The following is a 17,450-nucleotide window of genomic DNA, read 5'->3' as shown; positions in this document are numbered from 1 at the left end:
TTCAACAGAATTGGCATAAATGGAAGTGCCTGATAATCCTGACTCTGTGAAGGAACTGAAGCAAGTGGAATGTTGCTACTTTGCCTTCAGAGAATTCAAAATGGTACAGCCATGGGAAAAAGCTACTTGTTTGTTCCTCATAAAGTTCAACATGGAAAAAAACGGAGAAAAGAAAAACAAAAAATACATCCATAAAATCTACTTTTACACGAATGTCCAGGAATAGCCTGATTAATAGTTGAGTAAATTGGAAATAACTCAAATCTCCATCACCAGCAGATTAGATGAATAGTGGGAACTTCTGCTATACAAAACATCATGGATCAATCACAAAAATAACATATTAAACAAAAGAAGCCGGATACAAAACATGTGTACTATATAATTCCATCTGCATGAAGTCTAAAATCATGCAACGTTTGGATAGAAATAAGAATATTATTGGTTGGCAATGAAGATAATGACTGACGAAAAATAAGCACAAAATAATCCCTGAGGCATTATCAATACGCATGCTTTACTTTTGTGTGCTGGTATTGGGACTTGAACTAGGCCTGGACACTATCTCTTAGCTTTTTCACTGAGGACTAGTGCTCTACCACTTGAAAATACCTCTACTTTTAGCTTTTTGGTGGTTAATTGGAGATAAGAGTTTCAAGGACTTTTCTTTTTCTTTCTTTCTTTTTTTTTTTCTAGTCCTGGGGCTTGAACTCGGGGCCTGAACACTGTCCCCGGCCTCTTTTTTTGAAGGCTAGTATTCTACCTCTTAAGCCACAGCGTCAAGGACTTTTCTATCATGGGGCTGGTTCCAAACTGTGATCCTCAGATTGCAGTCTTTTAAGTAGTGAGGATTACAGACATGAGTCCTGAGTCACTGGCACCCAGCTTACACATGGGTTTTTATATTTTTAGTGTAGGTTACATTCTTTCCAAACAACGACAGAAAGAAAGGACAGAGAGGGAGGGATTGGTGGTGCAGGGAAAGTGTGGGTAATGATAGGAGCAAACATCTTGAGAGGTGAGTCAGGCGTTGCCCCAGGAGGAATATGACTTGAGGAGAGGAGACTTTCTCCCTGACAGCTGGAAGAAAACAGAATCAGATAGAAATCTGGAAGTGCTTCTCCACTGAAGAAAGGAGATGGGAGGATGGCTGCCTCATTAGCCAGACCTGAGAAGAAAGAGAATCTGGGAACTTAGAAGATCAGGGATGGTATGAAATGTCATTTCAGCAAGTGAGAACTTCCACTAGAAGTGAGTAACAGGAGTGACAGGATAGTGAATGTCCCTGTGTAGGACTTCAAGCAAAATCAGTCAGCAGCTGTTCATCAGCAACTTGGAGCTGCTAGGGACAGGTCTGGAGAAGGCAGAACAAACTCCAGTCAGCACTGGTGTATACTAGCAAGAATCAGTGGCAGAAGTTAAAGTGCAAAGGTCTGATGGGAAGAAAGACGCAGAATTCGTTCAACATATGATTAGAAGAACAGAAACTGCAGGTTTGAAGGAAGAGGTAAAATGAAGGGATTAGGAGTCTTTTTGAAATTTCAAAGAATTGTGGTGAGTCAACTTTTTTTAAAAAGAGGTCATGGTTCTGAAAGAGTGACTTGCCTGAAACTGAGATTCTTTCCCCCTCCTTTTATCCATTTTTTCCCTCCTCTTTCCTTCTTTAGTTCTCTTTTTACTTTTCTCTTTCTGTTCTAGTGGCACCAGGGATTGAACTCAGGGCCTTTGCTTCCACTAGCATGGAGCTACATCCCTGTGCTGAAATTGAGATTTCTGAATGACTTGACTATTCCTGTGAAGGCTCAAAGGGTGATTATGGAAGTGGTTCCCTGGAGGAAGGTGAAGGGAATGCTGTTAAAGGTGAGAAGTGCTGGCTGGTTATATTGAAGAGCCAGACTAAAGCCATTTTGAAGTCAGGCCCCACTTTACCACGCGAACCTGAGATAAACAGACCCTGTGAGCAAACCCAGGACAAGCTTATTAGGGCCCAGTCGGTCAAGAACTCTAACCACCTGGGAATGCTTAACTCTAACCATGCCCGGAATGCCTTGAGCCCTGAGCCAATCAGATTTGTACCCGTGTCCTAATCTTGCTTGAACACCTGATCGCTGTAACTTTGTTTTTTGCCTTTATAAGCTCTGTGAAATCTTAGCTCGGGGATTCCTCCTAACCTCCGCTGTGTCAGAGTGTAGGACAAGGCCCGAGCCGCGGCCCTCTTGAATAAAGCCTTGCTTTTGCATTTCGGAAAGTCTGGCTCTCCATGGTCTTCTCGGTGGTCTTCTCGCGACTTAGGCATAACAACATGGCCTAATGGTAGAGTGTTTACTTAGCATACGCTAGTCCTAGATTCCATCAGAGAATGAGAGAGACAGAGAGAGAGAGAATGAGAGATTGAGAGGTAGGGAGAGGGAGAGAGAGACAGAGAGACAGAAACAAAGAGACATAAATGATAGATGACACAGAGACACAAACAGAAAAATAGATAGAGTGAGGGGGGAAATGAGAAACTGGGGAAGTAATATGGGAGAAAACAAGAAAAACTGAGTCAGGAGGAAAGCTGCAGGGAAGGAAGAAGAATAACAATGGAAACATCAGATAGCTGCAAGGAAGAGGTGACAGAGAGCTGGATGGTGTGGGCATTGGGAGTACTTTTCATGAAGAAGATGCAGTCAGGCTGCCCCTGTATTTTATAAGCACACTCATTCTGGGACTCTAGCTCTCAGCAGTCCTCAGTTACATATTCATAAGATACATGCTCTAATAAGTTTTATGTAGTTAACCTAGCACAAAGCAAAGGAATTTGCCCTGTGCTATCCTAGACTATAATTAAGCACCTTGCCTGCAGTCATAATAGTGTATCTCAGGATGCTTGGACACCAGGAATTAAGGTCCTCACTTACCTAAGAAGTTAATGTGATGCTTGGATCAGGCCTCTGATCTTAGCTACATAGGAGGCTGAGATATGAGGATTGTGGTTTGAATGCGTGCATGGGAGGGCAGAAAAATCCTTGAGACTCTTATCTCCAATAAACCAGAAAAAAGTGCCAGTTGTGAATAAAAAGGTCAAGGGAGAGGACCTGAGTTCAAGCCCCGGTACCAATACATGAATAAGAAAACACCTTAAATGCACCTTAAATGTATAGAGTAATGGCATAACCATTTTAAAGACAGCTGAATAGTTTCTTACAAAGTTAAATGCTTATCAGATTGACACAATACTTTCACTTAGTATTTAGCCAACTACTTGAAGATTTCTATCAGTATGAAGGCCAGGCATAGCGGGCACTTCTGCAATCTCAACACTCAGGGGGTGGCAACAGGAGGTTATGAGTTCAAGCTGTGACTGAGCTATGCAGCAGCACTCTGCCTCACAAAGAAGCAAATCCCAAACGGCAATACATGCTTATCATAGATAAATAAATCTTGATTACTTGGGAGTAATTAAGATATATTTTAACATGTAATAGATAATTAAATGGTTGCAATCCAGACAGTACAATATCATTTATGAGAAGAAATGACCCATCAATTCATTTAAAGATGAGGAGAAATATTAAATGCATATAGTTAACTGAAAGAAGCCAGTCTAAAATGATATGATTCCAACTCTATGACATTCAGAAGAAAGCAAACGATAGACAGTGCAAGACTCACACTGTGAATCAAGAAAACTTCCTTCCTTTGTAAATAACTCAGCCTCAGGCATCTTACTGTAGAACAGAAAATGGATAGAGCACATGTAATACCTTCCTTGATATCCAAATGTGGAAGAATAGTGATTGCTTCCAATGGTCCAGGCTCATAGTCTCAAGGAAAAATGATTCTCTCCACAATTGACAAAGAGATTAGCTATTGCTAACAGTGAAAGATGACACAAAGGAAAAAAAAATCAAACATTGGAGCAGGGGAGGGACACAGACAAAGCAGTGAACATCAACATTCAATAGGTGGATAACCATAGCATTCTGGACAATAGAATATACTTTATTAGCAAAAATGAGCTATCAACCCACGAAAAGACATGGAGAAATATTAAATGAATAAGATTATGTGAAAAAAGCCAGTCTGAAAGGGCTGCATATGATGTGATTCCAATTTTAAATGGAGCCAGCATCCATATGCCAGCAGTAATCGCTGTCACTTCAGCGAGTTCTGGAGTCACTTCCAGCCAGGTCATCTTGCATCCCCAGCCAGCAGTTCTGTGAGGCCTGGGATAGAGAAGAAGCATGATTAGGACTCAAAGACAGGTGGCTTGCCGGAGCTGAGGCTGAAGAGATGCATTTTATCTCTAGTAGCTTTTACTCCCACAGTAGGAAGCACACAAGTGTAGAAAGAAAAACATAAGCAAGGTTTTGTTCAATAAGCAGTTTACAACAGGGCTAGAACATGGACTGCCCATTGGCTAATAGAAGCTACAGTTGATGTTGAGCTTACTTTGCTTAGGTAGTTGCATATGGCGTATCCTATTTAATCAGCATCTGTATCTACAAGGTAAGGTTACCTTGTTCTGTGAAGAAGCTGAGAGTCTGAGGGGTAATTAACCTGTCCAATATTTCCTAGCCACAGATGGGATTGGAACCTAGGTTATCTAATTTTCAAACTTAGGGGCTGGGAATATGGCCTAGTGGCAAGAGTGCTTGCCTCATTTACATGAAACCCTGGTTTTGATTCCCCAGCACCACATATATAGAAAATGGCCATAAGTGGCACTGTGGCTCAAGTGGCAGAGTGCTAGCCTTGAGCAAAAAGAAGCCAGGGACAGTGCTCAGGCCCTGAGTCCAAGGCCCAGGACTGGCAAGTAATAATAATAATTAAAATTTTTTTCCAAACTTAGTTCAGCATCAGAGAAAACAGTCCCCAGAGTAGAGAATGGTAATAAATCTTTGTCAGCCATTCATCTGACAAGGGATTAATATCCAGAATATATAAAGAACTGAAAAAGCTAAACACCAAATAATCTAATCAAGAAATTGGGTAAATGAATTCAACAGGAAGGGAGAGAGAGGAGAGACAGACAGAGACAGAGAGACAGAGAGACTGAGGGAGAGGCGAGAGATGGCCAACAAAACATAAATAAATGTTTGACATCTTTAGCTATAAGAAAATACAAATTAAAACAATACCAGTAAGCTAGGCACTGGTGACTCAGGCCTGTAATCCTAGCTACTCAGGAGGCTGACATCTAAGGATCACATTTCAAAGTCAGGCCAGGCAGGCAAGTCTGAGATTCTTATCTTCAATTCACCACCAGAAATGCCTGGAAGTAGAACCGTGGCTCAAGTGGTAAAGTGCTAGCCTTGAGTATAAATGCTCAGGAACAACACCACCCATGTCCTGGCCCCAGTACAGGGACACACACACACACACACACACACACACGTCATAATGACAATCATAAAAAACATAACAAAACAAATGTAACAAAGCCCAGTGAGGACTCAGGAAAAAGGAATACTTACACACTGTTAATGCAATGTAAATTAGTGAAGCCCCTATGGAAATCAGTAAGGAGGTTCACTAAGAAACTAACAATAGAACTACTATATGTTTTTGCCTTATCACTTTGGGGTCTATTTCCAAATGAATTAAGTCAGCATATGATAGAGACTCCTGCACACTCATGTTTATAGCAACATTGTTTATGATAGCCTAGGTGCCTGTCAACAGATTAATGGATAAATAAAATATTATATACAACAGCATGTCATAAAAGAGCATGAAAGTATGTCATTTGCAGGAAAATGCATGGAACTGGATATGATTACGTGAAGCAAAATAAGCCAAATTCAGAAAAGCAAGTATCACATGTCTTCTCTCATATGAGGGATCTAGGTAAAAATGAAAAGGAGATGTGGAAACTAGGTTTAAAATATAACTATACATGGTAACATATATAGGAGCCAATACACTTATATACAAACAAACTGACTAAAGGGGGGTGGGTATATTTAGGAAACATTCAAAGGCATAACTCCTCTGAACAACAAAAACACTATTTATTAAAACAAATACCAGGAAGCAGAAACACATTTTGGGGGGATGAGCAAAGGGGGACACAGGAATGAAAGGAGAAAATGTAATAATTATATTCAATGTACATAGCCGGGCACTGGTGGCTCACATCTGTAATCAGTTGCTATATTGAGGAGTCTGAGATCTGAGGATTACATTTCAAACCCAGCCTCGCTGGGAAGTTTATGAGGCTCTGAGCTCCAATTAACCATCAAAAGCTGGAAGTCCAGCTGTGGCTCAAAGTGGTAGAGCTCTGGCCTTGATCAATAAAACTCAGAGACAGCATCCAGGCCCTGAGTTCAAGCCCCAGGACTGGCATACAAACACACACAATCAATGTACATAATGTAAAAAATGAACTATGTAACTTGAGGGTGGTGCAGGAAGAGGAAAATGGGAAAGAACAAAGGAAGAGGTGACACTGAACAAGAGGCATTATTCTCATAATTTGACTTTTGGGACATTTGGGAAGAGGAAGGAGCTCAACAGGAGGAGGAAGTGAGATGGGAGGGTTAAAGGAATTGAATATGACCCAACTACATGGTATGTGTGTATAAAAATATTACAAGGAAAACCATTGTGTTGTGCAATTGTTTCATACTTAAAAAAAATAAAGGAAAAGGAAAACAAGCAGAATGCTCTGGATAACGTTGCTTTCCTACCACCCCTACTAACTTTCAAAGCCAAACCAGGCCAAGTTTGCAAGACTACCTCCAAAACAAAGTACAAACAAGAGTCAGAGTTGTACCTCAAATGGTTGATCACTTGAGCACTTGTTTAGCAAGTGTGAGGCTGAGTTCAATCCATAGGACTGCTAGAAAAAGAAAAGCAACACAAATCTAGTTCACTTATATCCTTGCATTGGGGAGTAGTAAAATCTCTGGGCCCTCTTGCCCTTCAAAGGAGGGAAGGAAGCCCAAGAATGTTCAGCAGGTTGAATTCTGCAGAAAATGAAGACTCTGGATGTTTCTTCTGTTTTTTTGTTGTTGTTGTTGTTGTTGTTGTTGCTGTTGTTTTGTGTTTTTGGCCAGTCCTAGGCCTTGGACTCAGGGCCTGAGCACTGTCCCTGGCTTCTTCCCGCTCAAGGCTAGCACTCTGCCACTTGAGCCACAGCGCCGCTTCTGGCCGTTTTCTGTATATGTGGTGCTGGGGAATCGAACCTAGGGCCTCGTGTATCCGAGGCAGGTACTCTTGCCACTAGGCTATATCCCCAGCCCCTGTTTTTTTTTGTTTTGCTTTTTTTTTTTTTTTTTTGCCAGTCCTGGGGCTTGAACTCAGGGCCTGAGCACTATCCCTGGCTTCTTTTTGCTCAAGGCTAGCACTCTACCTCTTGAGTCACAGAACCACTTCTGGCTTTTTTCTATATATATAGTGCTGAAGAATCAAACCCAGGGCTTCATGTATACGAGGTAAGCACTCTACCACTAGGCCATACTCCCAGTGGAAAAGATGGTTTTACAGATCTGTAACATGTACCCCCAGCCTGGGGTCATGGAGCTGCCCAAATCTTTTTCTGAGATGAGGAATAGTCTGGAAAAGGGGGTGTTCTGCAGTAAATGAGTAAAAGCAAAATGATTTAAAACCAAACTGAACAACTTCTAGGCCTTTTTTCTCTTTTCTCAGTACATGTGCATGGCAGAAACTGGGTCCGCTGGGTGAGAGCAGACACATTCTCTCCACTTCTGGCCACTTGACTTTTAACCTTTCTGACATTTTCTCTCCCTTTTGGGGGAGAAGTGTCCTAGCTATTTCAGATCTGAGTCAAATCTAAGAACGCAGTGTTCAAGCAGAAGAACCTGAACTTTCCTTTGAACCTGCTGAGCCTTTCCTAAGTCCAGCCAGATGTTTATTATCAACTGCTACCCCATATGGGTTATTTGGAAAATCTGTATTGATATTAAAATATGCTTATATTTAAATGCAATTATGTATATGTATGTTTAGTTAATTATATATGTTTAGTTAATATGTATGTTTAGTTAATTAATATATTTATTTATGATAGTTCCAGGGTTTGATTTCAGGGCCTAGGTCTAGATCTAGGTTTCCTGCTTCACAGCTGGTGCTCTACTACTTGAGTCATGCTTTCAGTTTGGCTTTTTTTAAAGTATTAATTTTATTGTAATTAGAGGTGATGTACAGAGGGATTACAGTTACATAAATCAGGTAATGAATTTATTTCATTTTGAACAATGTCACCCCTCCCATCCTTACTCACTAGTTGTGTAGCTCATTTTCCACATAGTGTCTAGTGAGTATCACTGCTATATGTGTTCACCCTTTGCCTTACCTTTTCTGTGCCTCCTCTTACCCTCCTAAAGACAAATAGCAAAGAAGACAAAAGAAAATAACAACAGAAACACCAATAAGAACAACAATAAATCTCTTGTTTCCATTTCTTAGAGTTCATTTCAAAAATATTATTTTATATATCATATGCACATGGCTATTGATCCTTTGAGATCTGCTTCTATGAATATCCCTCCTTTGATCTCACTCTGTGAATGTCTAGAGTTCTGCATATTATCATGTCCATGTATATATAGGCCATATATATATGTGTATATATATGTATATGTATATATATGTATATATATACATATATATATATTCCACTGTGTTTACTTGTGGATTTATAGGCACATTCTATTTTTTTTTGCCAGTCCTGGGCCTTGGACTCAGGGCCTGAGCACTGTCCCTGGCTTCTTTTTGCTCAAGGCTGGCACTCGGCCACTTAAGCCACAGCGCCACTTCTGGCCGTTTTCTATATATGTGGTGCTGAGGAATCGAACCCAGGGCTTCATGTATATGAGACAAGCACTCTTGCCACTAGGCCATATTCCCAGCCCTATAGGCACATTCTAGTTATCACAGATGAGGAAAAACATGCAACCTATGTTTCTTTGGGTCTGCCTTATTTCACTTAATATAATTTTTCCTTAGACTTTTTATTTTTCTTTATTTACAAATGGTACAATATCATTCTTTCTGATAGAAGAGTAGAATTCTATTGTGTATATATACCACATTTTCTTGATCCATTGGTCCACTAAGGGGCAACTGGGGTGATTCCATATTTTAGCAAAATGGCTGCATTAAGACTGTGTATTTATGAATTCCACAGAAGAAAATTTACTGTGCAATCGAATGCTTCATTTTAGCATATAGGTGTGAGGTAATGAAGTTTCATGGCCATAAGAAGATGAGTCATGGGACAGATTGCCAGCAAGCAATGTCCTGGCAAGAGCTTTGTAACTTGAGTGATGGGTAGATTCTACCTCTAGGGGCAGAGGGTGCTGAGTGACCCACAGTCCTGGAGTCCAAGCTGGACCAGTTGAGTGAAAGCATCTATCACTTCCCTCTCTGTGTTCCCAGTGGTCACATCTAATTTGTCCTCAGGCCTCTCTAGAGATGGCCAGAGCAGACCAAGCCTGCATCTTGCTCAACCCACATGACCTCAAGAGAACAGTAATGCATCTCTGCCTCTAAGGCGGGACTCCTTTTTCTTCTTCTTCTTCTTCTTCTTCTTCTTCTTCTTCTTCTTCTTCTTCTTCTTCTTCTTCTTCTTCTTCTTCTTCTTCTTTTTCTTCTTCTTCTTCTTCTTCTTCCTCCTCCTCCTCTTCCTTCTCCTCCTCTTCCTCCTCCTCCTCTTCCTCCTCCTCCTCTTCCTCCTCCTCCTCCTCTTCCTCCTCTTCCCTCTTCCTCCTCTTCCTCCTCCTCCTCCCTCCTCCTCCACCTCCTCTTCCTCCTCCCTCCTCCTCCTCCCCCTGTCTTCCTATCCCCTCTCCCTCCCTCTTCCTTTTCTTTCTCCTCTACTTCCTCATCTTCTTCCTTTTTATGTGCTGGTAGTGGTGATTGCAATCAGGGCCCGATTGCTGTCCCTTAGCTTTTTTTTTGCACGACGATGGCATCCTGCCACTTGAACCACAGCTCCATTTCTGGCTTTTTCTGGCTAGTTAATTGGAGATAAGAGTCTCATGGAATTTTCTGCCTGGGCTGGCTGTGAGTAGCTAGGATTATAGACATCAGTCACCTATGCCTGGCTGGGACTATACATCTCCTTCGTCTGTCCTTCCCCCTCTTTATTTATTATAGGGGGGTGATTGAGGCAGACCTAACTTGAAACTCCTGTTGTTTGGTCCTTGAATCTAAACCTAATTACAGTTTTGTTAGCATAAAGTCAGTTATGACTAAACAGGGTTTCTTATGATACTTCCATGACTGAGTTTACTGAGTTCTGTGAGGAATGTTAGGCAAAGCTCAAACATTTTTTTCCTATTACACTAAGTGTATGACCCTGGTGACAATGTTTGACCTCTTTCACCTCAGTTTCCTCTTCTGTAAATGAGATAATTCTTACCCCCCAGGTCACCATGAGGATTAAATGAAAGGAAAGAGTGGATGCTCATAGCTAGGGTGTTTATGCCTGAACTATTGTTGTTACATTTTCATGTAGAGCCAGGAATGTTCTAAATTTTCCATTGAGGCCCTGGTGAGTCAGGATAGGTAGGTGACAAGACAAAAATTATATTATTTAAAATAAATATTGAGAGACTAGCAAGGCGCTAGTGGCTCATGCCTCTAATTCTAACTACTCATGAAGCTGAGATCAGAGTATCATTGTTCAAAACCAGTCTGTGCAGAAAATCCCATGAAACTATTTTCTTCAATCAACTAGCAAAAATGCTGGAAGTGGAGGTGTGGCTCAAGTGGTAGAGTCCTGGCTTTGAATGAAATAGCTGAAGGACACTGCCCTGAGTTCAAGTTCCAGTACCACCTCTCTGCAAAAGAGGAAGGGCACAAGACAGCATAAGTTCCAGCCTTTGGGACTGTAAGGTTCACCAAAAAGGAAGCCTGTCACATGGTTCAGGCATAAAAGAGCTTATTTGGGGGAGAGCAAACTGCTAGCCTGCACAAGATGGAGGCATGAGGAGACAGAGGGGAAGGAAGACAAGAAAAAGAGAGAATAATAGTTTGCAAGCATGCCTTTCTAATATCCATGTCTATCTACTGGGCAGGAACTTGCCCAGACATCTGTGATAGTGGGTAGTAATGATAAGATTGTCAAATGGGGGGATAGTTTAAAATCCCAACTCCCCACATCTGCTCAAAACTCTAACTGGCAGTGAGAATTCTGAGTTGGCATATCTGTTCAGGAAAGGAAACTTGTGGACCTGAGATCGTGTCCTTATTGAGACCTACCAAAGGCCTACAAAGGTAATTTAGGCATTGTTAGGTTATCAGAGATCAATTTCTTCAGCCAGTCAGGAAAATGCTTCTACAAACTAAAATGTTAAAAGGCTACACTGCTGTAGCCCCCCAAAGTCTGTATATTTATTACAAGTTAAATGTTAAATGTAATTTCCAGTTTGGAGTAAAGCTCCTAACAGACATCTAATCCTGCCACCTCTTGGTAAGGTAGACTAAGGTTATAGGTTCCTGGCTAGGTAAGGTCAACGCCCCTGAGCCAGCCTGAAGAAGTTACAGAAGATGAATGATCTTCGCCCATCAGCTCCCTTTAAAAGATGAGGCAGGATAAAGTAGGGATCCCCCTTCTCCCCCTGCTGTACTCCAACTTTGACTCTCCCTTCTCAAAGAAGCCTCAGGCACTAGACGTCTTCTTCACCACTGAATTTGTCAGCAGGTAGGGAGTGGCTAAAGGTTTATCACCAGGCTCTTCTGAGGAGGTCTTCTGGCCACTGGAAAGTGCCCAATCAATTTGTCTAAGGTAGGAGGAGTTAGACAGGCAATGGATGAGTCTCCGGCAGCCTTTTTAGAAAGGCTGCTTGGTGCATACTGTCCTTATACTTCCATAGAAAATTTTGAAAAGTGATTAATGTAGCATTTGTGGGACAGGCAGCTCCAGACATTAGAAAAACTATTACCAGCCAGTGCGTGCCATACCAGAGGACAAATGCGGCTGGCGGAGTAGCCACCAAGGGACAGGGGAATGGTGCCACAAGTCTATTGGGAGGTAGACTTTACTGAGGTAAAAACAGGCAAGTTTGGATATTAGTATCTGCTAGCTTTTGTAGACACTTTTTCAGGATGGACGAAGCTTTCCTAACCAAGTGGGAAACAGCACAGACAGTAGTGAAGAATCTGCTAGAGGAGATAATTCCCAGGTTTGGACTCCGTGTAGCCATAGGCTAAGACAATGGCCCCTCTTTCATCACTCAGGTAATGCAGCTAATGGTGCTCTCGTCTCAGTATCAGCCCCTGGACATGGAAGCCATAGAGATGTGATAATGAGGCCATGATTGAGTCCCCCAGTAACCAGTAGAAGAGGAGGGAATGTAAGGGCTAACCTGAGAACCTGAGTGACTAAATATAAGTTTTAGTGTTAAAATTATAACAGTTTCTAAACCCTGGTGATGACTCCATGATAGAGGGCTGCACCCCCACCCGTGAGACTAGTTTCTTGTAGTTTGACATTTAAAAATATAGGGAGCCCTTGTTCCCCTCTGTACCTAGGTAGCAACCATGGTAATGGACAGTGAAAAATGATCATAGTCATAGACTATAGAAATAACCATAACAGTAGTGAAAATGCCATGGTAACTTGTTGGGTTAGTTTACTTATGATTGAGTACTGGATTGTTTAAGCCCACTCAAGCTTCCTTAGTGGTAATGGGAAAACATGGTAGCTATTGTTAAAATAAAGTTGGTACTAGGTCAGCCTGACCACAAAATTCTGCTTCTGTAAATGGCTTGCTTAACCCATTTGTGACTTGCTCTACCCCCTGCATCAGTGCTACGTGACCACCTGTTGTCAATTCCTGATATCGAGGCCAGTTCCTGATATCAAAGCCAAAATAGATAACTGAAAGGGTAGATAGCCAATAGAAATAGGACAAGACTTGCTTGCTAATCAAGTATCCAATCAAGTATCTGCCAAGTTGGAAATACCCTGCCCCTGTTGTAATCACAATAAAAACCCTGCCTATCTGAGGGTTGGGGCTCTCAATCCAGATCCACTGCATTGGTGACAGTTGAGCTCAAGCTTGCAATAAGGACTCTCGTGCGTTTGCATCGGAATCAGCTCCTTGGTAGTCTTTGGGAACCGGACATCTTGGCATGACAAGAGTAAGAGTGAAAAGGAAAGAGAGCAGGGACTTGTGTTGAGCCAGATTATATAGGAAAAGGTGGGAGGTATGGCCAGGTAGATTGGATGTGATCTCAAAGAAGGGGGAGGGGAGGTAACTGCCTCCAGGTGTGCCAGTTACCTAGGTAACTCAGGTACTAGGTAAAGACCTAAACAAGTGGGGGACATCTTCATGGAGCCCTCCTGGGCATGACCTTACAGGTACCTAATCCTGAAGTTCTATCCTTTGAGACTTAATCCTGAAAATGCCATTCTGTCTCAAACAAGAGTCATACCTCAAGAAGCATATGTCAAAAGACAAAATTAGAACAGATTGAATTTAAAAGAATGTAATTGGATTTAATTTTTAATTGGAATATCAGGCAACAATGAGCTGAGCTGAGACAGCAAGTGCCAAGGAGCCCAGACACACACACACACACACACACACACACACAAAACAAATAAAGTACATGCTGGTTATTCCAAACTTACTTTCTTGGCTCATCAACTAGGCCCCTAGATAGACTGCTGTGAGTCTCTGGGATTTTTTTTGTTGTTGTTGTTACTTTAAAATCCTCCCATTGCTCTCAGAGTTCAGTTTAATTACATGGTTTCCAAAGTTATTGTTACCAGAAATTCAGCAGCGTTAATCAATTTCAGTTCTTGGGAATAGCATAGGAAGAATTCAGGCAAGGTTAAAATGTTGTAAAAGTGATAGGGCAGCTTATTAGGAAAGAAATATGACAGTGTTGTATCAGAGAAGCTACATATTGAAGGATCAAATCTTGGAGTTTTTATTAAAGCATTAGCAGTCTGCAGGCAGCCAATTGTTACAAAGGCTTGCAGCCAGCAAATATACTTCACACTGTTAGGAAACAGGCCAGAGAGGAAAGAAAGAACAAAAACAATAGCAACAAACCAATTTAGCTCCAATGGAGAGCTGAAGTGGGATGCAATGGTAATGGGAAATGAGCCAGGAGACAGGACACATGGCATGGTGCAATGGCAGCTGGGCTGTTCCAGGCCTAAATAGGGGAGGGGGGCAGGGTCATGGAAGATGGCACTTTGGAGCACTGACAGCTATATCTGGGGTACCTGATTCTGACCTTAGTATAAATAGGGAGACTTAGGAGCAGATGGTGAGGTATAGTTAACAGTCCCAAGTCACCGGCAGGTGCAGAGGTGGTTGATCATCACTTGTCTCAGCACTGGCCAGATGGCACCTTGTCACATGGAGAACAGTTAATGCCTGTCATGTGAACCAGCGGGTCCTGGATTCCAAGATGGCTGCAAAGTGACTCCAGGAGAGAATGTCCCAGGAGCATTAAGTGCCACTCTAGTCCCAGCCAATGGGGCAGAGTCACTCTCCCAAGGATGAATATAGTTTACTGAATTACAGTTGACCTTTAGGGCATGATTTTACTAGTCTGGATAGGTAAGTTAAAAATCTCCTGTTGCAGAACTATGGGTTCATCCACCTTAGACTGAAATGAACACTTATCCTTGGGGAGTGGGGAGAATGGAGTACTCCAAATAAACTCATCATGTGACACTTTATGACTTTAGTGGCCCCTTAGACTGGTCACTAGCAAGATGGAAAGTTTAATTACAGTGCTTTCTCTCAGAGACCTTGTAATTTTATACTCAATTGAAGGTTCCATTTGCATTTCCTGTGGCTCAAGGCTAAATGATACCAATCCCTGAGTTCTGGTTTAGTCTTCTTTGCTGGGGCTTAGTGTGGAGGGCTGCTCCAGAACAGTAGCCCCCTGTAAACTTCATTTAACAGTGGGATTAGGCAGTGATAAGAATACTAGGCTGTGGGAATCTTTGGGAGGGCAGAGTCTGGCATATAGATCTTTCCTTCCCTGCCTTTCCTCTCCCTCTCCCTCCTTCTTTCCCTCCCTCCCTCCTCTCTTGCTTCCTTCACTCTTTGTGAGTCTGCAGTGGCTCACACACTATATTTAGGTCTTAGGAACAGAAATCCTGCAAGTACAGAGGTTTACCCTAAGAGGAATAAAATATTAAAATAGATTCCAAGCTTTAGTCCCTGATCATTTTAGTTGTATAAGCTAACTTCTTACATCTTAAGATTATTTTTCCTTTAACCGGTGGTCTTTAGTTGAGGGCCTGGGGCTGTGTCTCAAGTGGTAGAGTACTTACCTAGCAAGTGTGAGGCTCTGAGTTCCAGCCACCAGTATTTCTCCTCATCTCAGGTGTGGCCTTGACTCTACTGAGGACTTGCAAGCCCCTCCTATCTCCAGAAAAGGCACAGTTGCGTGGTGGACTCTTTACCTGCACTTGGTAAACAGGCCAGGACATATCCTCATTAACTTGGACAACCATTCGTATTAAATCTATGCACATCCTTTCAACATGGCCCATTCTATTTCATGAGGGAAATCATGTGACTAGCAACTGGAAAGAGTGGGTAATATATAAACAAGCAAAAATATATGATACGATAAAGCTTCATCCTGAGCCTGCCCACTGGAATCCCCCAGGAAGCCACTTACCTGTGTGTGCACTCTTCCCACCACTTATAGTCACTGCCCAAGTAATTGCCATGTGGTATGGCAGCTTACGTAGAGGAAATCCACTCTCTTGCCATTTGGAAATGACTTCAGCCTGTTATCCCTTCTACACAGTCACTGCCCTTACCATCTTCCTGAGGACAAGGGACAAAATGACCTAGCTTCAGGTAGGCACAGGTCTCACAAAGAAAAGATGAGAAAAAGAAAATAAAAATATAAGGGGAAGAGACAGAACAGAAAAAGAAACCTGCTTGTACTATTAAAAAGAAATGGAGCATTAATGACTGACAGGCACTTGTGACCCCTAGTGGTAGACACTATGAAATGCAACCAGTGATGGGGTGAGGAGAAGGCAGGCCACAGTTCTCACACTTACCCTATCTATGCGAAACAGAAAACTCAGAAACTACACAGAGCACAACAGTGAAGCCCACAGAGGTTGAGTGCTTGGCCTGAACAAATTATAACAAATTACAGAGCCCAAGTAGTCTTGAGTCACTGCAGCCCAGAAAGGCTGTAGAAGTGGAGCTGCTCAAGCCCTCGGGAGGCCCAGTGTGCCCTGGGTGCTGAACATGGAGGCTGAGGATTTAATGTTTGTTCTGCTGGACTTTAATCCTCCTTTGTGGCTGAGTCTTTCTGATTCCCCTCTTCCTGCCCCTTAGAATAGGAATTGTTTACCCTCTAGTTGTCTCAATACTGTATTTGGAAGTTTCTAAATTTATTTTTTCATAGCAGCTGGAGTATCAGAGGAGATTCTGAAATCTGACTTTGAGCGAAGTTGAAACAGTAAAGGCTTTGGGACTCTGAGGGGATGAATGTATTTTGCGCTGTGAGATGGGCATAGACTTTGGGGTCAGAAGGAGAATAAAGACACCAGTAAGAGGTAGGGGAACCTTTAAGAAGTGGCAAGTGTTCAGGTCATTGGCTTTCTGTCAAATGGAATCATGGGAACTTGTTCCCTCTCTGTCCCTCTGTTTTCCTTCCTCTCTCAGTGTGATACTCAGGATTAAATCCTCATGCTCTCCAGACAAATGCTCTACTCCTAAGTAGACCTGATAATAGTATTCCAGGTTATTGTAATAACATGATTTGTACTCAACGTGCATAGAACTTGGGAGATGGGGAATCTCACTGGCATCTGACATCACCTACAATACATAAACAGCAGCACCAATTCTGCAAACAGACTGACTTGACTGTTTTTCTGAGTAGCCTTGGACAGGTTACTTGACATCATTTTTCCCTCCATTTCCTTATTTCTCAGAGAAGCTTGGAAATACTATCCTTTCAGAGAGTGGTGCGGTTAGAATGTTAAAGCCAAGATGCTCACAATATTGGCTGACTCATGGAATATGGAGATTCTGGCTGGTGTGCAGTTGGCTGGCTTAGGGAGTAGGGAGGGCAATTCAACTTCTCTTCCCTACAAGCAAGATATAGGATTTGAACCTGGATTAGCTCATTCCAGATACTATAGCCCTTTCACCATGGCCTATTTGGGAGCAAGGGCTGGACTGAGTAGTTTCTTTTTGTGTGTAATTTATCTTCTTCATGAAATAGTGCATTATTGCTTCCTGAACAGAGTGGGTAGGAAACAAAAGCTCTGCGCTCCATTGTTATGAGGGAATTTCTCTGGGACAAAACTGAGTTTCGTTGCTATATTGAGATGCTGTAAAGAGTCCACAATATTATTATGATAACTTTGTGGACCCGAGAGTTGTAAAATGTAAACACTAAAGATACAGATATTTTTCTCCAAATAGACAAGGAAATTGACATTCACAGAACTTTCACTGGCCTATATGCCTATATTTTTTTTGATG

This window comes from Perognathus longimembris, chromosome 4 (assembly GCF_023159225.1).
Source record: "Perognathus longimembris pacificus isolate PPM17 chromosome 4, ASM2315922v1, whole genome shotgun sequence".
Classification (NCBI taxonomy): Eukaryota; Metazoa; Chordata; class Mammalia; order Rodentia; family Heteromyidae; genus Perognathus; species Perognathus longimembris.
The sequence above is the reverse complement of the archived record's forward strand: the minus strand, read 5'-3'. Positions refer to the sequence as shown.